Here is a 15913-nt window from a genome sequence, read left to right on the forward strand (position 1 = left end):
CAAGAGCTCAAATGAACACGGCAAATCACTCTCACTAGTCACTAGGGCTTTGTGTGGAATTGGAGAGGATTTGATCTCTTTAGTGTGTCTAGAATTGAATGCTAGAGCTCTTGTAGTAGTTGAGAAGTGGAAAACTTGGATGCAATGAATGGTGGGGTGGTTGGGTATTTATAGCCCCAACCACCAAACTTGACCGTTGGCTGGAGGCGTCTGCTCGATGGCGCACCGGACAGTCCGGTGCACACCGGACAGTCCGGTGCCCCTGCCACGTCATCACTGCCGTTGGATTCTGACCGTTGGAGCTTCTGACTTCTGGGCCCTCCTGGGTGTCCGGTGCACACCGGACATGTACTGTTTGATGTCCGGTGCACCGGTATGGGCATGTCTGACGTCTGTGCGCGCTGCGCGCGCATTAAATGCACCGCAGGGAGCCGTTGGCGCCAAAAAGAGCCGTTGCTCCGCTGGTACACCGGACAGTCCGGTGCACACTGGACAGTCCGGTGAATTTTAGCGGAGCGGCTGCCACGCGAAACCGAGGCTGGTGAGTTCCGGAGACCGCGCTTCCTTGGAGCACCGGACATGTCCGGTGCACACCGGACAGTCCGGTGAATTATAGCGCGCCGGCTTCCGAGAATTCCCGAGAGTGAAGAGTTGGAGTCTGAGTCCCCTGGTGCACCGGACAGGTACTGTTCACTGTCCGGTGGCACACCGGACAGTCCGGTGCGCCAGACCAGGGATGCCTTCGGTTGCCCCTTTGCTCCTTTATTGAATCCAAAACTTGGTCTTTTTATTGGCTGAGTGTGAACCTTGTACACCTGTATAATCTATACACTTGGGTAAACTAGTTAGTCCAAAGATTTGTGTTGGGCAATTCAATCACCAAAATTATTTAGGACTTAGGTGTAAGCCTAATTCCCTTTCAGAGGACATTAAGGAAATTATCCAGCGCCCCATCTAGTCTCGCTTCGGCCTTCGAAGGCCGAAGGTGGCGATTAAAGGTGATGCCGAAGTGTGTCAAAAGGTTTCAGTACTGTCTGTGCTTTCATTGGCATAAGAGACATAATCCAAGAGCACATAGCCTACAGAGTGTGGCCACTTGAGGATAGTTGGGAGATGCCGAAGGAGACTGCTGCTGGGTCCAGCGAAAGTGGATTAGTTCGATTGAAATATACCTTCAGATACAGAGAAAAGTTCGACGAACTGAATGACGACTGGTTGAAATGCATTGAGGCTACTAGCGATGAGTTGCTTGGGACATATACCAGGGCCGTAGATGATGCTTTGTCCTCAGCCTTTGGGGGTCGGAGCAAGAAAAGATTAAACAGAGTTTTCGATGCGATTGGTTTTATGTATCCTGATTATTGCTATCCCCTGCGAAAGCAGGGGGAAAAGAGGAAAGATGCCGCTTCGGCCATTTCTGCTATGCCGAAGGGCAAGAAAATCAAAGTTTTGACCCACAGGCCCAGATATATTGAAACGACCACAGTGTCGAAATCTGGTGAGGAGACATCTTCCGCTGCCGAGGCGAAACCGGCTGCTCCCGCCGCTCGGAGTGCTGAAGAATCGACTGTAGTGCCGAAGGTGCCTATAGTCGAGCCAGTCGAAGCCGAAGATGAGACAACCAGAAAGCCAGAATTAGAAAAGGCAACAGATCTGCCAGAAATTCTGAGCCAACCAGTAGAAGCGGAAGGTTGCAAAAGCTCCGGCCACCACTCCCAAGAGGAGAAGAATGGCTAGCATGCTAGACGCCGTTGTGGAAACAACAAGAGCGCTGACTCTTGCTCCTGTGAAGAAGGTTGTCGAAGCTGCTACAACACATACAGAAACCGAAGCTGGGCCCTCAGTGCCCGCTGAGATGAAGCTCGCCGCAACCGAGCAGAGGGCCGAAGAAGAATCTCCAGATACTGGCGTAGCTCTGGAGAAAAGTGTGGCCAAAGAAGCCAAATCCCCTGCTCCCGAAGCACCGTCTGAAGGTCTTGATTATATCATTCGACATGCTTCAGGAAAAAGATTATCCGAAGAAGAAGTTTTTGAAGCCAAACACTATGCCCGGGAACTGAAGTACCTGAAGGGGGCCTTAGTGTTTAACGGTACGGACAAATATGATTTCTTGTACTGCCTCTCGGACAACAAAGAGTTATCCGTCTGCCGGGAGATGGCCAAAAGTATGGGTTTTTCGAAGCTCGAAGCTGGTCTCTGCGCCATGACAAAGGCTGACCTCGCGGACAGCCTCACATACAACAGTCTGAAGGTACAGAAGTTGTGAATTTTGAGGCTTATGGACTTGGGAATGAAGTCTTTTATTCTCATATTAATCCTTTATTCTTTCTTGTAGGGCTTAATCCTTAGCACCGCCCTAAGGACGCAAAAGAATGTCTAAGACGAGAGCTGCACTATAGCTCTCAGCAACCTTCGATCAGAGGTCATCAAGTTGAGAAACGAGGCCATGGAGAAAGACAAAATTCTAATTTCATTGGTGGCTAAAGCAAAAGAATATGAAGCAAAATTTAATACTCAATCCGAAGCTTATAAAGCCGAAATTGAATATCTTCGTAAAAAACTTGCCAAAGCCAATGAAAATTGTGCTCTCGCAAAAGCTAGCCAAGAAATTAGTGAATGGTGGAAGACCAAGCTAGAGAAAAATGTTGAGGAGCTTCGCGAATCCAAGGAAAGATGTGTTAAAAAAATCCTTAGATTGCGTGAAGAAATTGAAAACTAGCTTTTCCAAAGTGGGCGCTTATTCTTTTGAGGAGAATTTTATCTGAGGCGATCCTGAGGGCGTTATTGAGTGGATAAGCGGGGAAGCCGAAGCTTTCGAAGAAATTCTGAGCGATCATGGGGATATTTGTGCTTTCTCCGGTGCTCGGGGAATTGCGACTATTCTAGAGAAGGCTGGATGCGATCATGTTAAAGCTATAGCCCAGGCCGAAGACGCCTTGTCTATAGGTGACACAAAAGACCCTTCAGCCGAAGCTACATTGGTGGGCGGAAAATTTTATTCCGATGTCTGGGTGAACGGTGGCCGAGAATTAGCCAACGAAATTATAAAGAAAAATGAAAAAGACACCCATGAAGCCCGAGAAGAAGCTAGGCGAGCTGAAGAAGCTGCTGAACACGAAAGGCGCATAGGTATTGGTTTTGAATTTTAGCTTCGGTACTTACTTTGTGGCTTCGAATTAATAGTTTACCTACTACAACTAAACTGTCACCGCTGTCGGAGCCATACAACCCCCTGGCTGATCCAGACATGAAGGAAGCACTAGATGTAATAAGCATTGCTAACTCTATTGTTGATGAAGTCGTCGACAAGCTATTGAACGAAGCCGCGAAAAAAATTCTTAGGGAAGATTAGACTTTATTGTAATAATACTTTGTAATATTTGATGTATGGAACAATTAATCAGACATGTAAATTATTGTAATATATTTCTTTACGATGCATGAAATTTACGCACATACCATTTTTTAGCCTTCGGCGAAAAAACACATTCCCTTCTTTTCATGCTTCGTAAAGAAAGAAACCCCTCTTTTGGTAAGTCCGATAAAAACGTATTTCCCGAAGTTCGATTCGTGTCTCAGCACATTTTCTTTTATTGCCAAAGATTTGCTTTGTATTCAATCTTTTTTGCTGTTGATGCGATATGATGTATGATGTAATGTTATGCAGAATGATATGATGATATGATGCAAAAATGATAGTGATGCCGAAGACACACACGCGCCCACACTAGATCACACAAGACTCTGCATCCCCTTAGTAACGTCTTTTGAGTCTTTTAAGCTCTGCATCCCCTTAGGAATGACTTTTGAGCTTCTTCACCTTCTATTTCGGTGGCATTTAAGCTCTGCATCCCTTTAAGAACGACTTTTGAGCTTCTTCACCTTATATTTCTGTGGTATTTGGCTCTGCATTCCCTTAGGAACGACTTTTAAGCAGAAAACTTACGCTGCGCTCCCTTAGGAACGACTTTTTGCAACTTCGGGACTTAATTTTTTGCTCTGCATTCCCTTAAGAACGACTTTTGAGCAGAAAACTTACACTGCGCTCCCTTAGGAACGACTTTTTGCAGCTTCGGAATTTACTCCGCACACCCTTAGGAACAATTTTTGAGCTTCAGAAGACTGTGAGGAAGGCATATTTTACTCATTGATGCAAGCACTATTATTATAAGAAATCGAAATTTAGTCCTTCGTTACTTATTTCTCATACAAAAAATAAAATGGAATAAAAGATAAAAGTACATTAAGAGTAGGATATTCTTCAGTAGATATGCTTCGATTCCGACACAATACTGTTGACTGTACGAGCTTCGGATTCCTCCCAAAAATCACGCTGCTGCTGTGCGCGTGTGTGCTCTTCTGGCTGCTGGCTTCGGGTGTGAGTAGGTGGTATCGGTGGTGGTAACGGGAGCTGGGCCCAGGAAGCTTGAGAATGACTTGTCGAAGCAGCATAAGTCGCATGTTATTGATTACCTACGTATTTTGGTACGTAGGGAGAGTAGCATGAAGCAGTATGTAGAATCTGCTTCGGCTGATTCTGTCGCGCCTCAGCTTTGGCAATCTCCTTTTGCTTTTGAATGGTGACCTGGCATGTTCTTATAATGTGGCCCTTGTCTTCACCACAGAATAAGCAATAAAGTTTTTTGGACTGATCCCCATACCTTCCTCCAAAGCCCCTGCCGCCTCTGTCCCTTTGGGTTGGTGGCCTAAAATAACTTTGTTGTTGCCTTAAGGATTGAGAGCTGTGTTGTGGCCTTTGAAGCTGGCTTCCTCTGTCATCACTTTGGCTGGAGTTATGGATTGATCTGACATGCCTAGGGTGGATTCTTCCTCCGAAGCCCCTAGTCATTTCAGAAAACCTATAGGCTTCTTCCCTTCTCTGGCGGAAATCATTATCAGCCCGGATGTATTCATCCATCTTCTGAAGGAGCTTCTCCAGGGTCTGAGGGGGTTTCCTGGCAAAATACTGAGCCGTAGGTCCTGGCTGTCACACCCGGTTTTGGAAGGCAAACCGAGTGCGAACTATGTACGTGCCAGGATCAGAACTCACGTACACAGCGATTACATAAATGAACATCATCACACAATGCTCGAATAATAACATAAAAGAGTACTTATTACATCATAGAGTCATAGACATCCACATAGTCATTGTCTTAACAAATAAATCAAAGTACTAGCGAAACGCAGTAAAGATATGGCCTCCACAGGCAGCTGACTGGGGGGTTGCCGCCAACCCACACCTAGAATTCGTCTTAATCTTGGAACTCCTGGAAGTCTCCTTCCACGGCTTCACCTTCTCCTGAGCAGTGGTTACAATGCGGACAACCTGGTGTTTGGTGGTAAAGCAAGGATGAGTACACATCAACGTACTCAGCAAATGTCCCGTTTGGCTGAAGTGGACTAGCTTTTTGTGGGGTTGGGCTCAAGCAGTTGCTTTTAGTTGGTCAGGTATTTATCATTAGTAGAAGCCAGATTTTAGCATTAGCCAACCCGTAAACCATTTCCTCATCGAGGAACATCATCATCATAGTCGAACCAGAACCATAAATAAAATCATTGTATCTCGAACCATCTGTATCTCTAATCAAAGAGGATCCCAAGGCTGCTCTTAACCGTGAGCACGGCTGATATACCAGTTTCACTACCCTCTGTAGAGGTTGCACACTTTACCCATGAGTCATGATTCCCTTTCTACCCGGGGAGAGCTAATCCCCATTGACCACTACCTAGGTGGTCCGGCAGGGCATCACTATGTAGCTTTTACAAAGATTCCCTAGAGATCATAGCTGCCCGTTAGGTTTCTCCAGTTTGATAAACACAGTACCCCTCCCCGCAGGAGAGTGACTAACAAAGAGCAAAACGAAAGAACCTCGGCACTCAGCCTCGGCAGAGCAAGCACTGTGCCTGGACCCCATTGACGGCACGACGACGAAGCAACTACACCTCTAGTTCCTCTAATTAATTGGCTAAGGGCATCCCATTTCACCCTCATGGTTGCACTGTTATCCCGGGTGGTCTCTCAACGAACCAGTCCTTACGGAGAGGTACTCAGGAAACAGCCTGAGCCCCCTAGAGTATCACAAGATCATCAACATCATCAGGATAACAGTATCATAAATTGTCACATCATGTTCATTGATTAAGTTAAAGCAATAGCAGAGTGCTAACCATAACAGCCCATAAGGTCATCAAGGATAAAGTAAAGTGTAAAGCTAGTCAATCCTTAGGTTTCAAGTAAGTAATGCGGGGTAGTAAGTTATAAATGAATAGGACATAATGGGACAGAGGACACTTGCCTTCACCAAACTGCTGATCAGGGACTTCCTCTGCAACCTCCTCGGGAAACACAGACTGCTCGTTGTCTACGTAAAGTAATTATTCACACTATGCACTTGGGAAGATAACAAACAAAAAGCAACATACCAAACATATGCAGCAGAGAGATCACAAGTTCATAGTTGGAAAGGGATAGGCACTCTGGTGTTCCCTAGGTCTGGGGTAGAGGACTATACAAGGTGATTCACTATCCACTAATCAGGTTTAAGTCAGTGGTGGGATTAATTTATTACATGATTTTAAGTTACTAAACTTAAGTGTTTAAGTCCATAAACTTAAGTAATCCAACTCTTATTAAAGTCTACCAATTTCTAATTATCTCAATTAGGGTTCCAATAGCCTTAATCCTATCCTGGTGATTAACTATTAATTGGTACATGGAAACAGTAGAGAAACATTGTTTAAATGGATAAACAAAACCATCATGAGCATTTTGCAATTTGAAGCACCTAATTTGGAGTTCATATGACAAAGTTATGAATTTTACAAGTTTGGGGATTAAAAAATATACCCTAAATACCTATTTTGAATTAAATAAAAGGTCCAGGGAAGGTTGGGGAGGGCACAGAGAGTCCTCTGGTGGGGTCTGGGTCGGGGCAGGGGCACCGGAGGGGGGCGGTTCACGGCGGAGCGGCTCGGCGGCGGGATAACACTACTCCGGCGAGGAATTACACACGGCAGAAGGCAATACACGGGTCGATAGGGGCGGGAGAGGTTCTTTACCTCAAGGCGGGCTCCAGGGACTCCTCGGCGGCGGCAATGGCGCGACGGTGGCCCGGGGCGGCGGTGGCGGACCTCCGCGGCTGCACGGGGAACGGCGGGTGAGCGCGGGCAGAGAGAAATAGGGAGGGGGAGAGGGAATTGGGGCGCGTCCCGGGTTGCGGACGCCGGGGCGAAGCTCACCGTGGCAACGGACACGGCGGAGCTCCAACGGCGGCCGGGAAACGAGCTCGGGACGGTGGGGATTTGTGGCGGCGGTGCTCTGGCGTGCGCGCAACGAGGGAGAGGTGGAAGAGGGGTCCGCTAGAGCGCAAATGGGGAAGGGGGCGAGGGCGAGTGGGGCTCGGGGCTCAAGTGGCCAGGGGCGGGTCAGTTGCGAGCTCCACGCGCGACGTGGGCGCGGAGAAGGCGGCCGCGCGCAGCTCGGGCGGCAGTTACGCGAGGACGACGGGGCTGACAAGCCGGGCCCGCGAGCAGAGAGAGAGGGGAAAGCGGGGGCGGGCACGCGGAAGGCGGCCGCGCTGACGGGCGGGCCCGCCAGGGCAGAGAGAGCGGGGGGGGGGGGGGGGGGGGGGGGAGAGGCGCGCGCGCGCGGGATGGGCCTAGCTGGGCCGAAAGGCTGAGGGGGCGGGGTGGCGGGCTTCTTTTCCTTTTCTTTTTATTCTGGAATTGTTTTCTCTTTTCTTTTTATTTTCTCCAATTGATTCAAATCCAAATGAGCCACAAATTCAAATCAAACTTTCCAAGAATTATGCACCAAGCAAAAGTGAAATCTAGGGTTCATCATGATGCAACAATTCATACTCCCTTAGGGTTTAACATAATAAACTATAATTACAAATAAAGTAAGCACTTTCTCCTATAGAAATGGGAAAGAAAAGGGTGAGGAAGGATGAGAAAAGGGAAGTAACACCTGAATTTGTGAATATGAGCAAAGAAATTTTATACCCCCAAATTCAGGGTGTTACAAACCTATCCCCCTTAAAAGAATCTCGCCCCGAGATTCAAGGTTGGTCAGCAAAGAGTTCAGGGTATTTGGCCTTCAGATCATCTTCTCGTTCCCAGGTTGCTTCTTCTTCGGAGTGGTGACCCCATCTGACTTTACACATTCTGATGGTGTTCCTCCGGCTGACTCTGTCTGCAAACTCCAGAATCTGCGTTGGCTTCTCTATGTAGGTCAGATCCTCTTGGACTTCCAAACCCTCCACTGGCAACTGTTCTTCTGGTACTCGCAAACACTTCTTCAATTGCGACACATGGAACACATTGTGCACTGCCGACAAACTTTCTGGTAGGTTGAGCTGGTAGGCCACTTCTCCACGCTTTGCTTGAATCTGATATGGTCCGACGTACCGGGGTGCTAACTTGCCTTTAACTCCGAACCTTCTAACTCCCCTGATAGGTGACACCTTCAGATAGACGTAGTCTCCCACTTCAAAACTCAGTTCTCTTCTCCTTCTGTCCGCATAGCTCCGCTGCCTTGATTGTGCTATCTTCAGATTCTCCCGAACCATTTTGATATTCTCTTCGGCTTCAAGCAAAATGTCGGGGCCAAACACCTGTCTCTCTCCAGGCTGGTCCCAATGCAGTGGAGTCCTACAACTCCGTCCATAGAGCGCCTGAAACGGTGACATCTTCAAGCTGGCCTGGTAACTATTGTTGTAGGAGAATTCTGCATAAGGTAACCTTTTGTCCCATCCTGACTTGTCTTGCAACGCACAGGCTCTCAACATATCTTCTAGGATCTGATTAGTTCTTTCAGTCTGACCGTCTGTCTGCGGGTGATAAGCTGAGCTGAAGTTCAAATGTGTGCCCAAAGCTTCTTGTAGCTGTTGCCAAAAATGAGAGGTGAACTGCGTTCCTCGATCTGACACTATCTTCTTCGGCACACCATGAAGGCAAACTATCCGTGACATGTATAACTCAGCTAGCGTTGCTCCGGTGTATGTTGTCTTCACCGGTATGAAATGGGCCACCTTTGTTAAGCGGTCCACAACCACCCAGATGGAATCATAACTGGCCCGGGTACGAGGTAGGCCAACTATAAAATCCATCCCGATCTCATCCCACTTCCACTGAGGAATCCGCAAAGGCTGCAACAATCCGGCGGGCCTTTGATGCTCTGCTTTGGTTCTCTGACAGCTATCACAGACGGCAACATATTCTGCGATCTCTCTTTTCATGCCATACCACCAAAACCTCCTTTTTAAATCCTGATACATCTTCTCACTTCCCGGGTGTATGGAGTAGGCTGTCTCATGAGCTTCCTTGAGGATCAGTTCCCGAATAGGTTTGAGGTCGGGGACACACAATCGGTCCTTGAACCATATTACTCCCTCTTCGTCCTCTCGAAAGTCTTTGCCTCTTCCTTCTAAGATCAGCTGTCGGATCTTGTTGATGTTTTCATCATCCTTCTGCCCTTCTTTGATCTCCCGCTCTAGGGTGGGTTCTAATTCCACTGTTACTCCTTGCGTACTGTTCAGGAAACCGAGGCTCAGTCTGTCGAACTCCTTGGCTAACTCATACGGCATCGGGTACGAGGCCAACATGTTAACTTGACTCTTCCTGCTCAGAGCATCTGCAACGACATTGGCTTTGCCTGGATGGTAATGTATCTCTAACTCATAGTCTTTGATCAATTCCAACCATCTTCGCTGCCTCATGTTTAACTCTGACTGGGTGAATATGTACTTCAGACTTTTATGATCTGTGTAGATATCACACTTCTGCCCATACAGGTAATGTCTCCAGGTCTTTAAGGCATGAACCACTGCTGCCAACTCCAGGTCATGTGTGGGGTAGTTTTTCTCATGGATCTTCAGCTGACGAGATGAGTATGCTACAACTCTTCCTTCTTGCATTAGCACACATTCCAATCCGGTGTAAGAAGCATCGCAATACACTGAGAATGACTTGTGAACATCAGGCAGGACTAACACAGGAGCTGTAGTCAATCTACTCTTCAGTTCTTCAAATGCTTCCTGACACTTTTGAGTCCATTTAAACTCAACCTTCTTTGCTAGTAACGCTGTCATTGGCCTAGCAATCTTTGAGAAGCCTTCAATGAAACGCCTATAGTATCCGGCCATCCCAATGAAGCTCTTGATCCCACGAACATCCTTCGGTGCTTTCCAGTTCAGGATATCTGCTACTTTCTTTGGATCCACTACTAACCCATCTTGGTTTATGATGTGACCCAGAAATAAGACTTCATGAATCCAGAACTCGCATTTGCCCAGCTTGGCATACAACTGATGCTCTCGAAGTCTTTGCAATACCATCTTCAAATGCTCTACATGATCTTCCTCACTTTGAGAGTATATGAGAATGTCATCGATGAACACTACCACAAACTTGTCCAGATAATCCATAAACACACTGTTCATCAGGTACATAAAGAAGGCTGGAGCATTTGTCAAACCAAAGGACATAACTGTGAACTCATATAACCCATACTTGGTGATGAATGCCGTCTTCGGTATGTCCGAGGGTCGGATTCTGAGTTGATGGTAGCCTGACCTCAGATCTATCTTCGAGAATACGCTGGCACCTCTGAGCTGGTCAAACAGATCTTCTATCCTTGGCATGGGGTACTTGTTCTTGACAGTGACTTCATTCAAGGCTCTGTAGTCTATGCACATCCTTTTGGTACCATCTTTCTTCTCTACAAACAACACTGGAGCGGCCCAAGGCGAGGTACTTGGCCTGATGTAACCCTTCTCTAACATCTCATCTATTTGCTTCTTGAGTTCCACCAATTCTGGTCCAGACACTCGATAGGCTCTTTTGGAAATGGGGGCGGTACCAGGGATAAGCTCTATGGCAAATTCGACTTTTCTCTCGGGTGGCATGCCCGTTAGCTCCTCGGGAAACACATCCGGAAAGTCTGACACAACCTTGATAGCCTCGAGCGGGTTGGGCTCCTTACTATCAACTGAAATCTGGTGACAGACTCCCTCTTCTGATTTAGGCATCCATAGCTCGGCCACTACCTCTTCTCCTGACGGGGACCTCAATGTTACGGTCCTCTTGTCACAACTAACATTTGCTTCATACTTCATTAACCAGTTCATCCCTAGAATAACATCTATCCCAGGGGTGTCTATTACTATTAAGTCACTGGGGAATCCTATCCCCCTTATTTCCACCATTATATTTGAGCATATTTTATCTGTTTGCACCTTGCCACCAACCGAATTAATCCTCATGGGCGGCATCATTGCCTCTACTGAAATGTTATGCAATTCTACCTAGGTTGCAGTGACAAATGAATGAGTTGCACTAGTATCAAATAGCACTTTCGCAGGATGAGATTCGACTGAGAACATACCTACTACCACATCTGGTGCATCCTGGATTGCTTCGGCCTCCAAGTGGTTCACCTTTCCACGGTTGTACGCTTGGTTACGATTGCCTGCTGCCGGCTGCAGTACACCTTGCCTTGTTGGAGCATTGGGGTTGGTCTGCTGCTGCGCCATCTTCTTTGGGCACTGCATCGCCCAGTGGCCTTGTTCTCCACAGTGGAAACATCCTCTGCCTCCTCCTTGTGCTGGGGCTGCCTGGTTGTTCTGATTTGCTACTGGGGCAGGAAGGCGAGGTGCCTGGTTGTTCTGCTTCTGATACTGATTACCTCCCTGCTGGCTGTGCTGACGATACTGCTGCTGCTGCTGTGGGTACTGCCTCTGAAACTGCTGCTGATGCGGACGCTGATTCTGATTCTGATATCCCTGTGGGTGACCAGGTCTGCCTTGCTGAGACGAACTGCCTGAGAAACATGGACGGCTGATGCCTCCGGACTGGGGTCCACTCATCTTGCGCTTCCGATCTTCCATATCCTTACGCTTCTTCTCAGTCATCACTGCCCTATCGATCAGGTGCTGGAAGGTTGGGAAGGTATGATTCATCAGCTGGTAATGCAGGGGATCCACCAAACCTCTCATGAACCTGTACTGCCTCTTAGCATCAGTGTTGACATCCTCGGGTGCATAACGAGACAGCTGCAGAAACTTGTCTCTATACTCACTAACAGACAGGGGTCCCTGCTTCAGAGCCAGAAACTCCTCCTTCTTCACGATCATCAGTCCCTCTAGCACATGGTACCTGCGGAAACTCTCGCTGAATTCTTCCCAGGTGATAGCTTCAGGGTCAGCATGGGTGGCGAGGTAGGACTCCCACCAGGACTGGGCTGCTCCCCTCAGCTGACGGGGACCATACAGAACCTTCTCCCTGTCGTCACATTGGGCGGTGCGCAGTTCCCTTTCCACTGCGCGCAACCAGTCTTCTGCATCCATGGGGTCAGCAGAATGGGCGAAGGTAGGAGGGTGCCCTCTCATGAACTCACCACGCTTATCCCGTGGCATCTGGGGCATCTGCACTTGCAATTGGGGTTGGGGTTGTTGTTGAGCCTGCTGCATGGCTGCCAGAGTCTGCCCAATGGCCTGCACTGCCTGAGTCTGCATCAAGAACATCTGCTCCACTGACATCGGGGGTGGTGGGGGAGGCTGCCTCTGTTGTTCCTCCTGCTGGTCATGCTGCTCTTGTTGAGCACGCCTGTTGCATCGGCGCCTGTTGTCAGACATCTGTGGAAGACATTCATACATCAGCATTGATCTTACAACCCTTCAGCAAAAGAAGAGAGAATACAGAATTCTTCATGACACTGAGTGAACAAAGAGCTTCACTGATCCTCATTATGATTCAACACAACTTCTCAGATGGAAAGGAAAGTAGAAGTAAATGGTTTCCCAACTAAACAACTGACTTCATTAACATTACTAGCTAAGCCAAACTACAGGGGAAACCCACATGTTGGCTACAGTCATTACAAAGATTCAAATTCAGCACAAGTTCATCATAACAAGCATGAAAGCAACTGATAAGCAACCTAGACTAAATGGAAGCAACTGATAAGCAAACTAAACTGACTACCTAAGACTGAGACATCTGACTTAAGAATTATTACAAACTCCGACGCTAACGATCTAAGGATCCAGATCTATCCTGGTCTTACAGACAGGGGAACCATAAGTGTGGTGACCACGTGGCGGTGAGCGGTATGGGTGCTGAGTCCCAACAGGAGCGGGAGAACCACCCTCCTGGTGATGGCGCTCTGCCAACTCAGCACGCAACTCCGCAATCTCCGTTCGAGCCCTGCTTAGCTCGTCCAGAGAGTGGTCCAGCTCAGTGTTAAGCACTGCGACTAGGTTGACTGTGCTGCTCAGCCTAGGGTTAGCCTCACCAACAGGTGAGACAACCACACTCTCTGTGCTGCCAGTAGGACGGCGGGGGTAGTACCGAAGGTTAAGACCGTCGGCCACCCCACCGAACAAAGAACAGTACTGGGAGAGTGCACGTCGTGCTGCATCCTGCATAGCCGCCTCTGCAGTGTCCCTCTCGGAGATGGAATAGTGCTCCGAAACGGACTTCGCACCCCGGAGATCATCCTCTGGACGGCGAACTAGGCAGGTAGCCTCCCAGCGGTCCGGGTACCTCCCGCGACTGTGCTGGTAGACTACACAACGATACTCGATCGACCAGGTGTGCCGGTCGAAAGCCTGGCGCAGCAAGGTGTCGAGTGCGTCGTGGAAGTGGCAACCGCGTGCGGCGTCACGGGTGATGGGTCGGGCGACCCATCCTTCCGCCTCCTGCGGCTCAGAAGACTCCGTGCTGTGGTCTGAGTCGTCGTCGTCGGGGTCTCCTCCAGTAGCTCCTCCAACAGCCGGGGCGTCCCGCGGTGGTGCAGGGGGCGCCTCCAGCTGGGCCACAGAGGAACGGGGCCTCACAGACTCCACCTCTCGCTGGGGTGGGGAGGAAGAGCCCTGCTGCTCTCTGTGCTGGCGCCGGCGTTCCTGCTCCTCGCGCAGGCGGTGGTGCAGCCTCTCCAGGTGACTCGACTGACCGGACACGGTGCGGTGCAGAGGACGCTCCGCAAGTCGAGACGGCAGGAAAGGAATCACCGACTTACGTGCAGTGTGTCTAAGACGAGCCATCTACAAAAGACACCGTAAGCATAAGATTAAGAGCAGACCTAATATGACAAGTGAATAAACCATAGACGGAATAGGATAAAAAATTTTAACAAGGTATGATATAGTATATATATATGTAGTAGAACATAGGGTTGGTCGAGGTGACCGACTTTTGAAGTAACATCAGAGGTCAAGGTGAGAGGGAAGGTCAATAGTCCTTAATACGACCAGTGCTACTCTAGGTCAGCGGTCCTACAGTCAGCATGGCTTTGATACCACTTATGTCACACCCGGTTTTGGAAGGCAAACCGAATGCGAACTATGTACGTGCCAGGATCAGAACTCACGTACACAGCGATTACATAAATGAACATCATCACACAATGCTCGAATAATAACATAAAAGAGTACTTATTACATCATAGAGTCATAGACATCCACATAGTCATTGTCTTAACAAATAAATCAAAGTACTAGCGAAACGCAGTAAAGATATGGCCTCCACAGGCAGCTGACTGGGGGGTTGCCGCCAACCCACACCTAGAATTCGTTGTAATCTTGGAACTCCTGGAAGTCTCCTTCCACGGCTTCACCTTCTCCTGAGCAGTGGTTACAATGCGGACAACCTGGTGTTTGGTGGTAAAGCAAGGATGAGTACACATCAACGTACTCAGCAAATGTCCCGTTTGGCTGAAGTGGACTAGCTTTTTGTGGGGTTGGGCTCAAGCAGTTGCTTTTAGTTGGTCAGGTATTTATCATTAGTAGAAGCCAGATTTTAGCATTAGCCAACCCGTAAACCATTTCCTCGTTGAGGAACATCATCATCATAGTCGAACCAGAACCATAAATAAAATCATTGTATCTCGAACCATCTGTATCTCTAATCAAAGAGGATCCCAAGGCTGCTCTTAACCGTGAGCACGGCTAATATACCAGTTTCACTACCCTCTGCAGAGGTTGCACACTTTACCCATGAGTCATGATTCCCTTTCTACCCGGGGAGAGCTAATCCCCATTGACCACTACCTAGGTGGTCCGACAGGGCATCACTACGTAGCTTTTACAAAGATTCCCTAGAGATCATAGCTGCCCGTTAGGTTTCTCCAGTTTGATAAACACAGTACCCCTCCCCGCAGGAGAGTGACTAACAAAGAGCAAAACGAAAGAACCTCGGCACTCAGCCTCGGCAGAGCAAGCACTGTGCCTGGACCCCATTGACGGCACGACGGCGAAGCAACTACACCTCTAGTTCCTCTAATTAATTGGCTAAGGGCATCCCATTTCACCCTCATGGTTGCACTGTTATCCCGGGTGGTCTCTCAACGAACCAGTCCTTACGGAGAGGTACTCAGGAAACAGCCTGAGCCCCCTAGAGTATCACAAGATCATCAACATCATCAGGATAACAGTATCATAAATAGTCACATCATGTTCATTGATTAAGTTAAAGCAATAGCAGAGTGCTAACCATAACAGCCCATAAGGTCATCAAGGATAAAGTAAAGTGTAAAGCTAGTCAATCCTTAGGTTTCAAGTAAGTAATGCGGGTTAGTAAGTTATAAATGAATAGGACATAATGGGACAGAGGACACTTGCCTTCACCAAACTGCTGATCAGGGACTTCCTCTGCAACCTCCTCGGGAAACACAGACTGCTCGTTGTCTACGTAAAGTAATTATTCACACTATGCACTTGGGAAGATAACAAACAAAAAGCAACATACCAAACATATGCAGCAGAGAGATCACAAGTTCATAGTTGGAAAGGGATAGGCACTCTGGTGTTCCCTAGGTCTGGGGTAGAGGACTATACAAGGTGATTCACTATCCACTAATCAGGTTTAAGTCAGTGGTGGGATTAATTTATTACATGGTTTTAAGTTACTA

Source organism: Zea mays, chromosome 9 (genome assembly GCF_902167145.1).
Source record: "Zea mays cultivar B73 chromosome 9, Zm-B73-REFERENCE-NAM-5.0, whole genome shotgun sequence".
Classification (NCBI taxonomy): domain Eukaryota; kingdom Viridiplantae; phylum Streptophyta; class Magnoliopsida; order Poales; family Poaceae; genus Zea; species Zea mays.